Source organism: Ambystoma mexicanum, chromosome 1p (genome assembly GCF_040938575.1).
Source record: "Ambystoma mexicanum isolate Mex_15411 chromosome 1p, UKY_AmexF1_1, whole genome shotgun sequence".
In the NCBI taxonomy this organism is placed as follows: Eukaryota; Metazoa; Chordata; class Amphibia; order Caudata; family Ambystomatidae; genus Ambystoma; species Ambystoma mexicanum.
The window spans coordinates 1,029,182,778-1,029,199,114 of record NC_090921.1 but is presented as its reverse complement, the minus strand read 5'-3'; the positions used below and the strand labels follow the sequence as shown (position 1 = coordinate 1,029,199,114).

Genomic DNA, 16,337 nt, shown 5'->3' with positions numbered 1-16,337 from the left:
AAGGTTTACAAGCTGTACTCCAGGTAGCTTGATTTAAGTGCCCACTGTGCCCTACTGTGGGTAGTGTGACGAATCAAGGGAATCTCCCCCTTCCAAGGAGAAGCCCCCCCCCCCCCCCCAAGTACCCTCCATCAACGCGCACCCCAGCCTGCTCCGCAACACCCTCTGTAGGGGTTGAGACAAGTGGGACCTCACTGGGAAAGACTCTGCATTTGGGGACAATGACTCCACGTTCCTGTAAGCGACCAAGTCACACCCCATGGTGGCATGCATGGAAAGATCAGACTCACAGAACAGTATACAATCCAGAGACTTGGGTGAAGAGAAAACTAAAATATACTGTTACCAACAAGAAAGAATCCATCCCTTTAAATAGAAATCACCATTTAAAATGGGACGAGGAGACTGGAAGAGGGGGAAGATGCTGAGGTGAGCCGATGCAGCGTAACACCCGAGTGGGCAGGTGTATCCGAGAGCCGCCGAGCCCGCCGTTTTGGAAACTGCTCTGAGCGAGAGCAAAGCACCGGACACACCTCATCCACACACAAGGAGAAACCAAGGAGCAGATGGTGGTGGGTGACCAGCTCGCATGGAGGGAGAGCAGAGCAGGGTAAGGAAGAAGGAGACGTTGAGCAAACAAGCAACCAAACAGGTCCATAGCGAGAGGCCCCCAAAAGATTCCCCCACATAATCCAAGGTAACTGGGAAGAACAGGAGACTGCCGGGGGATCATTATGGAATAGCAGGAACTCGCCCGAGTAGAATTGACGAGAGTCACATAATCGATGAAGTGGAACTATCCTAATGAGAAAAGGCGAATCACAATAAATGCTGGAAGAGATATCAGTAAGATTGAGACAGAAATACCTGGGAAGAGGGACAAGTACTACCTATGTTAAGAGACAGACTGTAAACCAGAAGGAGAATCCTATGAAGAGAGGACAAGAGGGGCCTACAAGAGTAAAGATAAGTCAAACAAACCACACCAGGATTGGGGGAACTTTAACTATCAAGAAAGCATATCAGAGTAAAGGATGTATATGCTACCAAAAGGCACTTCATTGTAGAGGAAAAGTTGAGAGAAAGACAGATGATTCCTGAAAAACAATCCCTAAAGAGGAGAGAAACCCCACAGAACTTTTGAAAAAGTTAAAAGAACTTATACAGAGGGTGACAAAAGACTGTTTGAAATTATAAGAACCTTGAAGCCAAGGAGAACCCCTTGAGAGAAAAGATACTCAGAAGAAGAGATATTTTGCTGACCTTAATTTTTGTTACAATAGTGGTAGCAGGGCGCATAATTTCCACTCACAAATGGCGAGTGAAAATTGGACTGGGGCGAGCTCCTGCTTTGCATTACACTTCTGCAATTATCTATTCACTCCACCACGTGGTAATGGAGCGACAGTGAGCATAAACTGATGTGTCAACATTTCAGAGGCATTTTCCAAGGGTCCAACTGCATCTCCCTCTCTCTCTCTCTCTCGCTCTCATCAACTTCTGCTCTCCCATCAGTACATAGCCGACCGCATCACACGTATGCTAAAGGACCTCCAGCAGCTACCTCTCCCAACCTGCATTCAGTTCAAGTGCCTAGGCATGACTTGATATCTGGTTTCTCTCTGCCTGGATTTGTTTCTTCATTGCGTTTTTTCCCTGCCTGGATTCGTTTCTTGCTGTTCTTTTGCTCTCCCGCGCATCTCTTTCGCATTCTTTCTGCTGATCTTTCTTTCTCTTTCATCTCTTCCTGTGCCGATTTTTCTCTTGCGTTTGTGTTGTTTCTCCCGGTCTCTGATCTCTGCGCTCTATCGTCACCCCTCCACTCGCTTTGCTCAGCAGAGCAGCTGGTCACTCTGTGGCCGGGGTGAAGTGTAAAGATGGAGGTAGAGAACGGGGATGGGGAGCTTTTCCCAGATTTCATGTTGCCTTATCAGGAGGGATGATATTAAGGGGGATTAGGAGCGCCTTTCTCTTTTCCACCTCTGCCCTTCTTTCAGTCTCCAAGTCTCCTGCTGCTGACCTCTTCTCTCTCCTCTCCCCGTTTTTCCCTTTTCCCCTCTGCTGCTCATCATGTCCCTCTCTCTCTTCATGGGTCTGTCTTTCCCTCCTCTGCATCCCTCTTTCACTCAAAACCTTTCTCCATGTGTCCATCTCTGCATCTTTGTTAATACCCCTTGCTTGCTCTCGGTTCGTTATTACCCACTACTTTCTGTCTCTAATCTGTGCAAGATGGCCTTATTTCTAGCCGACATTCAGTCAGTCTCTTATTTCTGCATGTCATTCATTATCCGTTTCCGAGTCGCCCTACTTTCCCTGAGCCTCTCCTCTCTGCCTTTCTCCCTCTCTTCTCTGCTGCCCGTCTCCGCCTTTACTCTGCAGATATTTTGTGCCTGTCTCACCATTTACTCTCTGCCTGGCCTCTCTTCTGTGTTCCTCTCCCGTTGTCGTGCCTCTCCCTCTTTGCCTGTCTTTTTCCTTTCTCGTTCTCTCCGGTCGCCCTTTCCTGCCTTGCTATGTTCTCTCCCCAGTCACTCTCTTTCCTCCCTTCCTGTCTTTCTTCCCTTGTGTTCTCTCCTCCATCTGTTTCTTCGTCCACTACTGTGCCAAATCCCCCAGTCTCTGGCACCTGAAGACCCCTGCTGGCCTGAGATGTACACAATGAGTAAGTGTTGAGAATTGTCAGGGTGGAGAGTTCTCCCTGATGTTATCTCTTGAATGTTGGGGTCCCTTTGGGTTTCATTTAAAAATATTGGGGAAGGGGGGGGTAAGAGACAGACACCAAGTAGCCACTGAACTGATTTACTGCAAGTGCTATTCATTACTCATCGCACAACCTTTCAGTGGCTATCAGTACAGTAGCTACTTGTGCCCTCTATCCCATTTTAAAGCACTCCTTCCTGGGGCACTTTCTGCAAATATGTAAGCAAACGAACTGTGGGGTGACGAGGATAGTCCAAGGAGGAGGGCTCAGACGCAATGAAGGAAGTGAGCAATGAACTGTATTTAATGAGGGCATATGATAACATCTACATTGTCGGTAGTAATTTAACAACTATAGATCATTCTATGCGAGACTGGAGGTGAGCATTATGCTCATCTTTCTTTATTACTGCTCACACAGCAATTTCAAAGCCAAACATTTTCAAACTTTCCAACCTGAACACGTTTTTGTTTCCATCTTCACCTTCTCTGCAGGTTTGAAACCAAAAAAAGGGGGCGGGGGGGGGGGGGGGTCTAGTTTATTTTCACCTAAAATGTCTTATGAACTACCATCTATGTTTTGTTGTAGTCCAACCTCGCTCCTTATGTCCATCAGGCTCCGTCCCAGCCTATATGCATCCCCTCTGCCGGTACACTGCCATACAGAGCTGTTAAGAAAGATTTCATATTGTAGGTAATTTTCCTTACATGTGGCAACCCCCAAACTTTTTGCTGTTGTTTTACACCCTGATCTAGACTTTGCCAGAGAAGCGCAGCCTTCCACCGCACTCCTCTGGGCTTTCGCTCCATTCTTACGGGGAAACTGACATGCCCTTAAGACAGTCTGTACCGGAAAACGTTTTCCGTAGTTCTTTTCTCATGTTGCAGCTTTCGCGCAACATGGCACAAGAGTGCACCGTAACTTACATTACCGCGCTCTTGGGTCTCTAGCCATTCTACAGACCCTAGTAACTCTCGATGGATTTATAACGAACTGTGCAAGTATGTCACGGACGGGACTGGTGGCAGCAATCGTTTGTGTTTTGAACTCCCTTTTGCCCTGTTAACCGCGCTTCTCGCGTTTGGCCAAAATGGGTGGCCTGGCTACCAAAATGGCCAGACCACGAGGTTCTTTGTCCTGTCCGCTGACCGTCTTGTCCCTTCACCTTCCCCAGTTCGAGCCGACCCGGGGCCATCCTTATTTGGGCATGTACTTTCCCGCGAAACACAGATGCTTTCGCGGGCTTCTACAGGCCTGTTGTGAGCCTCCAGGATGAGGGCTGGGATGTCTGGTCCCAATACACATCATGGGTGCCAGAGAGTCTAGTGTGTCTTGAATGCCTGGGACCACTGTGGTCCGTGATAGGTCCACGTATGGTGCGAGTGTTTTGTGAGCAGATCTCCCATTGGGTCCTCTCAGTTTTGGCGCAAAGGGAACCCTGGATAAGAGGAGGCTGGAAACACCACTACCATGTCGATCTCCTGAGTTCTCACGAACAAAGGAGATAAGTATCCTGCAACTAAGAAGCTGAGTCGAGGAATCGCTGGTGACCCGCTGAAGGTTTGTCACCCTGCACTGCTGTCGTCCTGTGAGACCCCTCTGCCTCTGATCGAACGAGAAGGCCTGTACTGGCGCTTCGACCCTTTAGAATAGTGGGAACAACTATTCTCGGCATCTTCACCAACTCCTGTACGTAAGCCTTCAGAAGCGTCCCTGAACCATCCAGCGGAGTAACCAGCCTACACAGGAACCTTGCTCTGTTACCGCCGTCTGGCTGCTGCTGAAATCCGAGCCCTCGACACTCACACACCCTTCGTACACTTGGCGTTCCCAGGTCTGAAGTGAGAAGTGTACATTGGACCTGGAATACAAGCGGCTGCCGAGTTGTCCTGCTGAGGTAACCATCTGTGCATGTTCGCTGCGTTTGGGACACCCTCGACCCAGACTTCTGCTGCCGCGGAATCTACACGGCGCCGAGACGTCCCTCTGATCGCATCTGAACCTGCCAGCGAAGACACTACCTCGGAGAAGCCTGGGACTGCCTGCATCGGGGACCGGTGAGTAGTCAATACCCTGAACCGGTCTCCCTCCTGCAGAAGCCTGTGGCTTTCCCCCGCTGTTGAAAAGCAGCACCCCTTTCTCCGTACTCGCGCCCTGCTTCTGCCCACAAGTGGAGGCTGCGCTTGAGTGGCGGAGGTCTGTTCGTCATCGTTTGTTCACCTCTCTGAACTGCCCGATTTCCCCAAAGATACACTCCTTGGCCCGTTGGCACCCGCGTGTGCAGGTACTTTTGAGCACAAGGCTCCACTCTTCGTAGGACTCGGACTTCCTTCTAGTTAGGTGGCCTCTGATGTCGAACTGGGTCTAACGATTACTTGCACTGCCCGTTTTCCTCCCCATCTAGGTGGTCTAATATTTCGTGCTTCTAACTCTTTAGACCCCTTAGTCTTGTATATATATTATATTGATTGTGATGTGTTGGTTTACTTGAGTTTTATCGTAATTCTTTACTATGGTCGATGTTACAAAGGCCTTGTAATAAACGTGTCTATATTTTTAATATACCACCTGCCTGGAGTAATTTGTAAGCGCCCTTGCTTTGTGTGCTCATTGCGGGCTTTCAGTCACCCTCACCCCTCTTGAGACCTAGTCTTGACCGCTGCCATCGCTTCCCTGATTGGTGTGGCTTGTCCAGAGGTTATCCTGTTCCAAGAAACTAGGCTGGCCTTCTGAACCTCTGCCCCTCCAGGACAAAGTTCAGAAATCCATCTTAACAAGAGCTAAGTGCCCAACTTATTTCTCACATGTATAGCATGATGGATGAGTGAAAAGAGTGAAATGTTAGGAATTGCGCCGGTGGTACATGTATTTAACGGTGTGGCGCGAGCGTAACAAGAGTATATGTCTGTGTAGGCACAGAGTAGTGCGCATAGCAGTGACAACGCGGGTACGGCTTAACGTTCAGTATTTTTCTTCATAAGTTCCCTCCACTTAGTGTTGGAGGTCGGGGCCGGAGCCGCAGGCGAACACACCCGCGTCAGGCCGCCGGTCCCGCCTCCTCCATAGCCCATTACGCTGAGGTCGTTAGGACCCTGCGGGCGCCGGCAAAGAAGGAGGTTTTCTCCCGACTTGCACTGTGCGCGTAACAAATCTCTTCATAGAGATTTCGTACGCGCGGTGCAAACACAGAAAATGTACCTGGCTTCAGTTCAACGCTGTATTTTGAAAAGAAAAAAAAAATGAAACGGAAAGTGATAAGACGCAGATTTGGAAGGTTGGAGTTGAAGGGAAAGCCGGTCCCCTACGCAAGTGACGAGTAATTAGTGGTTGATTGTAGTATGGCCTATGGCCTAGCACATGGTTTATCGGGGAACCCGAACTCCAAGGGTTTAGTTGCTGGGTGAAATGGCAAACCTTGTTTATTGATGGTGCTGGCTGTTGATTGTTGTCCAAAGTCTAAAAATGTTTTCTTTTCTGAATGGTCAGCTTGTTAGAATTAGAGACAGATGACTTCTGATTTGTTTTCATTAATACAGGATTTTAATATAGTAATCAACATATATCAGATGTCTGCCAACACATGTCATCTGAGGTGACACAAAAGCCGGCGCGCGTTTCGACCATAGTCTTTATCAAGGCAGATAATATTGTGGTGATCCTGGTTAGGAAAACATCAGCTGCAGAGCCTCCCGGTAGGGTGCGGGCTGGATAGCCAATCTGTGGTTAGTAGCGGGACGCTCGATAGCGTGGTAGTCCAACGAATGATAAGACGCTCCATAGATCTAATCCGATCTGAACAGTCGAGTCCCCTCCATCAGCTCGTGGCAGCTACAAGTGAAATTGCACATTATAAGGAGAGCACAGTCTCCCAAAGTACATCTCCAGAATGGAGCTCTGAGGAATGGGGACACCAACCAGCAGCAGATGAAGAGGATCTCTCCCTCAGCTTCAAGAGGGTCTTAGGAGATTGCTTGTCGCAGGCAGTGACGGGGGGGAAATGATGCCCCTAGCCCAAAGACTAGATCAACTTGAAGCTATGCTAAAATAAGCAGAAAGCGGAGTGAGAAGGGCAAGAGAAAGAGGGCACTGAGCCCAGGGGAGGGGACATGGACTTGACACCCCGATTCAGGGATTGACCAGGGCTGTAAGAAAGCTCGGAAGAGGACCGCCTCTTTGACGCCCCCCTTCCCCGAGCACCATTGAAGGGGTAGAATTAACGCCCCAAGAGCCAGCCGACCTGGCGAGTAGGCTGAAAAAAGCCTTTATTGAGGGCAACATTGCCGGGCTCTCAATCCCCTATCCCAGGGGTCAATAATGAGAGGGAAGAGGATGCGTGCTACTCGCCAGACAAAGGCGGGGGAAGAGGTGGAGATGCCTCGGCACAAAAACATCGACAAGCCTCATGAAGAGGAAGACAAAGGTCTTCTAGACATGTTTGACCCGGAGGCAATTGCGCATCCCAGATCCTCAGAGTGGGTGCCATTGCCCAGAGTGGCCCAATACATGGCGCAACACCTACGAAGGCCGCTGGACAAGGAAGTCGATAAATGAGGGCAGAATGCCCCAGACCACTGCTGCCAGGGAAAGTGACGGATACCCCAGAATTGGATCCGAAGATGGTGACTTGTCACATAGGCATCCAAAGATATCAGAAAAGTGGTTGACAAAGCCTGGCGAGGGTGCCAGGACAGGGTACTAGACCCAGCAGGCCCGCTCGCAAAGATAATGGACCTGACAGAAAAAGCTGCCGATACAGGCGAGCCGGTAGACGTGGTGGCCCTAGGGAGCTGGGCCCAACGGGCAGTAGGTCTACTGGGTAATGCAAACTGTGCCCTTTCGGCCGAGAGGAGGGGCAGGGTATTGTTGAAGGTTAACAAGTTAAGCGACCTGGCCTCCTAGGAGGCAGGCAGAGCGGCAAAAGGCCTATTATTTGGTGAACACTTTGCCAAAAAAAGGTCTCAATTCGTAGGGACATACTCAGCTCTTGAAAAAGCATGATCATCCATCCGAAGGATTTTCCAAGGACAGGTTTTTGCAGGGACCGAACAGAGGTCAGGCGTCCGGTCATTTTGGGCAATATAGAAGGCCTCAAAAGACACAGTCCAATACTGGGAGAGTCGCCAACAAGACAATTTCTTTCCAACCAGAGCTCGTTTCCCCAGTAACCGCAGAGGAAGGGGAGCCTACAGGCAGTCGACCACGCAAGGCAATGAGTACCAAGCAGGTGGCTCCTCCGAGAGTGGGAGGAAGGACACAATGTTTTTTTAATGCAAGGCGAGAATTGTCCAACAATGCCGAGTATTGCAAGCAGTGGCAGGCATGCGGCTAAAGTTTGTAGGCAACCCCTCACAAGCGCGAGAACCCACAGCGATATACATGCCCCTAGAGGAGCAACAGCTGCTATACAGTGAACTGCCCAGCCTAGAAGACAAGGACGCGTTAGAAAGACGCAGGAGAGCAAAGGGTTCCTCAGCAACAGGTTAGTGGTGCACAGAGGAGTAAAGATCAGACCAGTGATCAACTTGAAAAGTTTAAAAGAATGGGTAGTATACCGCCATTTCAAGATGGAAGGCATACACATTCTTCGAGACCTGCTCAGGACAGGAAACTGTTTAGTCCGATTAGACCTCAAGGACGCCTACCTTACCATTCCGATAGCACCACAGCATCAGGGGCATCTTTGATTCCGATGGGGGGCGGAGATATGGAGATTCACAACTCCCTTTTGGGTTGGCGTCCGCGCCGTGGGCATTACGAGGATTATGCGTCCAGTCACGGTGGCCATTTGAAAAAGAGGGATCAGGATTATCCTGTACCTCCACCATCCTAGGGCAGAGCGCAGCAAGCCTGCAGGATCAGGCTACTTGGATTTGCAAGCTCGTAGCGTCCCTCGGCTTCGTCATGAACAGAGAAATCCGACCTACGCCCGTCTCAGAGAATAGAGTTTTTGGATTTGTGGTAGATATCAAAAAAGACTCACTAGAGTTCCATTGGCGAAGATAAAGGCCATAAAGAAGGAACGGAGAGCAGTAGTAGCGAAGAAAGTTGCTTCGCAGTCTAGCGCGGATAGTGGGCCTGCTAGCAGCCTCCATACAAGCTATATTTCCCGGCCCGCTACACAACAGAGCCCTCCAAAGACTAAAAATAAGACCTAGGATATCATCAAGTAGTATCATTAGACCAGGAGGCCATCTCAGAGCCATTTTCAGGGATACCCCAGACATTGTGATAGAGTCGGACGCAAGCAGGGCCAGCTGGGGAGCTCGATGCGGCTCTTTAGAAACAGGAGGGAAATGGTCAGAGGAGGAGCTGCCTAGAACTTGTAGCAGGGCCTTTCACGGTTAATGCCTTCACCAAGGACCGAGCAAAGTGTTGCGTCCTGCTCAGGATGGACAATAGGTCAGCAGTTCGGTATTTCAACAAGCTGGGAGGTACTTCTTCCAAGATGTTAGCCAAACTGGCAAAGGATTTCTGGCATCACTGTCTACGGCAACAAATACCTGTGTCGGCGGAATACTTACCAAGGGTTCATGACACAATAGACGTCTTCAACCACTTGCAGGAAACGTGGGGTCCCCTAGACACCGACCTATTTGCATCCAGACTGAACACACAAATGCCCACATTTTTCAGCTGGAGGATAGACCCAGCGGCAGCAGGGACAGATGCATTTCTGCAACAGTTGAGGGTGCAGTCCGCTACGCCTTTCCCCCGTTCGTCATGCTGACACCGGTTCTAGCGAACATCCGCAGGGAGCAGGCAGAGTTAGTGCTTGTAGTTCCGATATGGAAGTCCGAGCTGTGGTTTCCAGTAGTGATGGAATTTTCTACGGATTTCCCGAGAGAGATTCCTCACAGGATCGACATCCTTCAGGGTCCGAGCGGGCAACTCCATCCACTAGTAGTGGAAGGCACACTACGCCTGATGGCATGCAGGATTTCGGCCAAAGATGGCAGCTGCCAGGCATTTCGCAGCTCGCTGCTGAGTGCCTTAGGGACACCTGGGCGCTGTCTACCATCAGGAGCTATGGGGCCGCGTGGAAGCGCTGGTACGCATACTGCACAAGAGTTAGCATTAATCCCATTTCCGCTCCTGTAGTACATGTATTGAGCTTCGCAGAAAGGTTTGCAGAAGGAGGCGCCTACAGGAAGATCGGCGTCTACAGATCCATGATTTCAATAAGCCAGTAGGAGAGCGTGCAGCCATATTGCATCTACTGAAAGAGATTAAGATGCGAAAGGCCCCAGAACCCAAATACTCCACCCTTTGGGACGTTCAAACGGTTTTTTGACTATTTCAATCTTGGCCAGACAAAGACCTTTCCCGATACCAACTCTCAGGAAGAGTATCCGACAGTAAGACCCTAGAAGTAAACAGGAAGATATTTTATCCAGAAGGAGTGGCCTTTAATGTAGCTAACATGACAAAAACAGATTCCACGGTCATCTTTAATCCACATTTTCCCCAGCAACGGCAAGCTATGCGTGGCGCAATGCATTAAAGACTATGAGACGGCAACAGCTGAGATTAGACCGAGAGGGGTCACGCAGCTTTTGATTGTGTGCAAGAACGGCCACGATAGCGAGACGGGTTAGAGAGGTAATGCGCTGGGCTGGCATTGATTTATCGGTGTTTGGGGCACATTCAGTAAGAAGCGCGATGGCTTCTAGAGCTTTTCAGCAGGCGTTCCATTACAAGACATTATGAAGGCTGCAGATTGGTCGAATGAGTGTACATTGAAAACCTTATTTCAAGCCCATCAACCAGATTGCGAATAGAGCGATTGACAGCTTTGAACAAGCATAATGCTTGCCTCCTGTCTCAACATAAAATGAAGATTGCCCATGCTGAGAGCGCTGGACATTCTTGATTCTATTAAAGACAAGCAGGCGACCATTACATCCCACCCAGGGATACGTTCAATTCATGTGTTGAATTGATATTATAAAACAAGGATACTATAAAGTGTTCTGTCACAAGTATATAAGTAGATCCCGCCCTGATGATTATAGTTTCATTTGTTTAGGAGAAGAGCAGAAAGCGTCTTGAGCGAGAAAGACCAGCATATCAGGATACAGTTCAAGGAGCGTAAAGACGCTGGAGGAAAGTGTTCCAGTTGACATTCGTTGAAAAGTTGAAAGTTGAAGTTTATGGTTGTATGGACATTGGCTTCCAAAGAAAGAGGAAGTGTACCGGCAGAGGGGATACATATAGGCTGGGACAGAGCCCGATTGGACATAAGGAGCGAGGGGGGACTAGAACAAAACAGTTGTGGGAGATGATAGTTACTAAGATACATTTTTAAGTGAAAGGAAACTAACCGCCCGTTTTTAGTTTCAAACCTGCAGAGAAGGTGCAGATGGAAACAAAAACGTGTTAAGTCTGGAAAGAATAAAAAATGTTGGATTTGAAATTCCTGTGTGAGCAGTAATAAAGAAAGATGAGCAGAATGCTCGCCTCCTTGTCTTTAATAGAATCAAGACTGTCCAGCGCTCTCAGCATGGGCAATCTTCATTAAGCTTCACTAGGCACAATGATTTCAGAGGTGCATCCTATTGCTGAGGTGTTGGTGCACATAGGTTTGCGACATGTCATCCACCACGCTTCTTTCACAAATGGGGAGAGATTTGGGTGTGGCTAGTGGCCTTGAAATGTTGTACCCTGGTGGTAGGGTCAGTTAGGATTCGTTTTTGGACAGCTGACCTTTTTGTGTTTAATGACTTCCTGACAGACAAGCACCTTATTTATATAGGCAGGCAACACCCACATAGCAATAGGGAAAGTTAGGCCTTTTCTTATAATTTAATAAATATACAATTAGAAATGTAAACATTGCGCTTTCGTCCTCCTGACCCTCCACAGTAGCTTGGTGGTGTCTGGGGCATGGCTGAAGGCCACACCAGAGGTATGCGGCAAGTGGCCCACAGAGCAATAACCACAGCAAAATAGATGTTTGGGTGGCTCATAACTTGCCGTTATTGCCCCGTGCAATCTGGCCACTGGCAAAGGCTACCACAGACAGACTGTGTATTTAAGTGGCCACTTGGTCTTTGGCCGAACCCAGTGGCTACTGTGGGTGGCTTGGAGGGTTCTGGAGCAGGGGAAATGATTGCAGGTCACGGCCAGTGGGCTACAGACCAGTTTGTGGGATGTATTGACCCACTTTTGCTCTGCTATGCTGCATCACACTGTTATGGTGGGGCCAGAAACAGCAAAATGGCCACAAGACCCTTATGCGTGCCAAAATCCCTGAAAAATCGCACTTTTCAACGCACAAAAAGATGGCTTCCCAATCTGCCTCGCCTGTTGTCAGTGGTGTAACAGAGCTCTCACTACTGAAAGGTGTCACTGGGCTCCACAACAATTGAAAGTGGAGTGCAGAAGGAAAAAGCGGTGCTTTGCTAAATGAAACTCCAATATTGCTTTAAATCACCTTTTCTTTGCTCCTGAAACTTCAGAATGCCGGTACAGAACAACTCCAAATATTCAAAATTCTCACTGGGTGCTACAATTCACTTAGTTTAAGGAATCACTGTGAAACTTACAATGTCCTGAAAGGCTAAAAGCATAACGAGATTTTCACAGCAAAAGTGCCTGTCTGTGGATCTGTAAAAAAAAAAAATAATAATACTCTGTGCAGCAGAGGGCTACTTGTGATGACAGTTGTCAGGGGCCTTCCTGATTAAACTTTAAAATGATATAAACTGAAAATCAAATGTTTGCAATATAAGAGGCCTGTTACTGATAGTAACTTATAGTTGTTTTTGATCCCACAGGTTTAAAATCTTGAATTAATTCTTCTTGGTATTTGATAGAACAAGTTGGTTTTGTGCTAAGGAAAAGCCAAAAGAATTTAACAATGATATATATAGGTTGGGACAGAATTTGGCCTACAGAGGGAAAAGGAACAATGACAAGCTGCAGCAGGAAATTCGAAGTGTGAAGAGGGTCGTAAATGGCCTCTGCAAGGAACAAACAAGGAGCCTGCTCCCGGACTGCAGGGAGACAAAAAGAGGCGGACCCAAGCAACCATCTGTGGCTGAACATTAACAAAGAACACTTTTTAAAAGACTTATAATTTGTTAGTCAAAATGGTGAAAAATATAAAAATGACAGTTCATTTGATTTCTGGCTGCATGTTTTAAGAGGCGGCAAAACCGTGATATCTTCTGGAAAGGAATGGCAAGAAATGTGATTTTTAAGCAAAATGCATGACTGTTAGAATTATGAAAATGTGCACGCATGTCCCCATGTTAAACACGCATATTTGTGGAAAGTTGCAGAAAAATCAGAAAGTGTTTTCATAGAGAAAAGGGCAAAATTCTGTGGAAAGCGGAGACAAGATCCCACAGCTACAGGGTTTTGAGGAATAGATGCCATGTAAAATATGGCATCTTGCATAAAAGTGACTAATGTAGAAATGTGTGTTTAGGGTAAAATCCGATTTTGAGACCAGTGGCTAAAGGGATTGTAAAAGAAAATCATGAACCTGACATCACCCAGCCTTGAGCCAATCACTCAAATTGCAAGGCGGAGATTAAGTATTGACCCTCTCCCAGCACAAAGGGGCAAGCTTAGATAAGCCAGCCCACACACCCCTTGTATGATGTCATTTCATAGCATAAATAGAGACAGCTCACCAGACAGAGACAGATCCAGTCACTCTCCTGATGCTGGCGGAGCACACTGCAGCTGAAAACTACATCTTCCTTGTTCCAGACACTTGGCAAAGCAAGGGCCAATTACATAGCTGAACCATTCTCAGCTGGCCTCAAATCCTAGAACAGAACCCCAAAAGCCTAGGGGAAGCACCATAATACAGCCAGGCTGTGCGGTTACTGCTTGCCTGCTGAATTAAAAAAATCCTCAGAACCAAGGAGGACAGATCCCGTCCAGTCCTGTGCCTTGCTGACCCGGTCCAGTCCGATGTGCCCAGCCGTCAGTCCCCGATAAGTCCAGAATCCTGACGGTCCCATTTAAATAGTGAGTATAAATAGGAAGAACTGTCATATAGCGCATTTACTTTCCATAGTCTTGTCCCTAGCTTATACCCATCCCATCTTTCATTTAGAACCAGTATTGTCAGAACTATCTTTGCACAGATTCTTCTCTCGCATGTGTTCCTAAAGTCTAACTTCCCATTGATTGATTAAGAAAGTGATTCCCAAACCAAACAGAAAGCAGAGTATCACACCTGAACTGTTATGATCGGCTGTGAATGACCTTCCTGTGTGACATTCTACTTTTTGGTAGTCTTTAATATAGTGTAAGCAAGCCTATTTGTCATTTTTAAAAGTGCATTTTTGTTTCCATTCTCGCGCCTATCTCGCAAAAACAACCCTCACTAAAACCTCTCTAACTCCCTCAGTTTTTGTGATAGGAGTTGAAATTGTGCTTCTACTTGTAGCTAACATCTGTACCTATCCATAGAACCCAATACCATCAACTCAGTGCGATTCTCCAGTTATTGCGAATATCGCGCACTGAAAAGTTTGACCCGAATTTTCATTTTGAGAAATTATTACACATTTAAAATAGCTCTAAACTGCTTCCAACTTCGATTTTAAGATTTCAAATGTTTTCTTTGCATTAAATCATTGCTTATGTTTATATGCAACTACTGAATGAAAGCGGCTCCCATAAGAATTTAGAGCAATTTAAGTATTTCAGACCATATTTGGTGTTTTCGCCCAGTCTATTCTAAAGATTTTAAAAAAGTCATTCTGACAGTTGAAAAGCCCACTTTGTTTTTCTCTTTCTGTGTAAATGGGCAAGGGGGGGAAGTGAGACACTGTTTGACCTGTACATTCCTGAATACCTGCTCCCTCTCCTTCCATCTCTTTGCATTGCCTATTGGGGGGTTGGGAAGTGTTGCTGGGGGAATTTCTAACCATTGTGCTATCTGATCTGAAACCAACACAAAAGTATTAGTTTCTGTGCAGCATTTGCTTGCTCATAACTTAGTCCCAGTGTATTAAAGACATCATTCTGTTTTCTGTCACCCCAGGGGTGATTGCTGTTTACCTATTAATATAAATAGTGTTTTTTATCTTAACCAAGTAAATAAATAATCCCTTTTACAAACCAGCCTGATTTCTGGTCCAGCGTGACCCGGGGTATTCTTAAATAAGGGGTGTGATACATCTTTCTTAAATAAGTTTTCCCATTGCGCTGTACACTAGGCCGAGAGCAGAGTGTATTGCCCGAGTTATCCAAAGGAAAATCAGAGTTTGCCCAACTTATAATTTGCCCAGCTTTCCCAGAGCAATCTGGCCATGGGCCATGACCACGACATATCAGCTAAGGGGTTAAAGTGGCCCATGGGCCGGGCCAAAGGCCATGCCTAATGGCCACTGTGGGTGGCATATGGACACGGGCCAGTTATCCAAGGGAAAGGCAATTTTGGCTGGCCTAGAACTTTGCCAGATTGCCCAGGGCAAGCCATGCCCAAGCCAAACTGGCTACTGACACACAGACCCATCGTGGGGACATTATGGTTAAGTTGTCCTAGCAGTGAAGGTCAAAAGGAAAAAGAAAAAAGAGGCACGTTACTGTTGCAGTGCAAAATTGAACAACCCTATAACTGTGTCAGTAATTGTAATCTATACAAACATAACGATAGCATCACCAATTTGTAGACCTCCGCGTGTGTCGATATTAGGAGTGTACGTGTGAGGGCCACTATTACGGTTGAGTATTTCAACATATCTGTATAACGTCCATGGTTTTTCGATTTTGCACTGCAATCATAACGTCCCTTTAACAAAGTATATAAACATTTTATACACTTTGTTAAAGGGACGTTATGATTACAAAGTGTAGGAAATATAGGTTGATATACCTGTCAAAACTAAAGATAGCATACGCTATAATAAACATGTACCTGACGTACATAGATAGCATGATTTCATTACGTTATTTTGTGGTACATTTCGGCGGGAGAGTACAGCCATGACAATTCCGTGCCCAACTGGCCTTGGTGGACGGTCACCAGGAACAGCATAGCCTGTTGGTTTGACGGGTTCTGGTGTAGTGCAACATACAGGCTCCGAGGGGAGTCTGGTACTGTCACTACTTTAACAAGCCATTAAAATGTTAAAGCACAAATACGATGTGCGCCTCAGAGTTCTGTCTTTTAACGTGGCACAAACTAAATAAAATGATCAGATGACACTAGCACTTCCTCAGTCGATTACTGGAAATAAAATCAGCACCAGGCTAAGCAAAAGGGACATATGCCAATCACCTGCAAACTGCTTAGGAAATGATTGACGAAAAGGTTAGTTTGTTTTCTAGTGCGGAGATGGGAAAAAGAAAGAACATAGAAAAGGTTGAAGGACATTCAACTGAAAAAGACAAAAAGACTGCAGGTTCCAGATCACATCAGTCAGTGGAAAACAACCACTGTGGGCATGCATGGAGAATTTATGGCCACATGGGAGAGATGAGAACTTTGAGATACCAATCGTCTGTGTAACAAATCTATATTGAACAGATTTAATAAGATGTGTATCATCTCCTCAGAGGTTTGATACCATTTCTGAATGGATTGGGTGGAAGACAGAGGATGGCTTATACGTACCCAATCCTTAACTTACAGAAGCAGATTTGTAGATAAGCAGTGTTAGAACTACAA

At 46.9% G+C, this 16,337-nt stretch overlaps 1 protein-coding gene across 1 annotated transcript in view; it reads right to left on the bottom strand.

Annotated features, from left to right (window-relative positions):
• Window positions 1-16,337, bottom strand: part of PSKH1 (protein serine kinase H1) — a 148,579-nt gene that overhangs the window by 105,461 nt on the left and 26,781 nt on the right. The gene's annotated exons all lie outside the window — the stretch shown is intronic.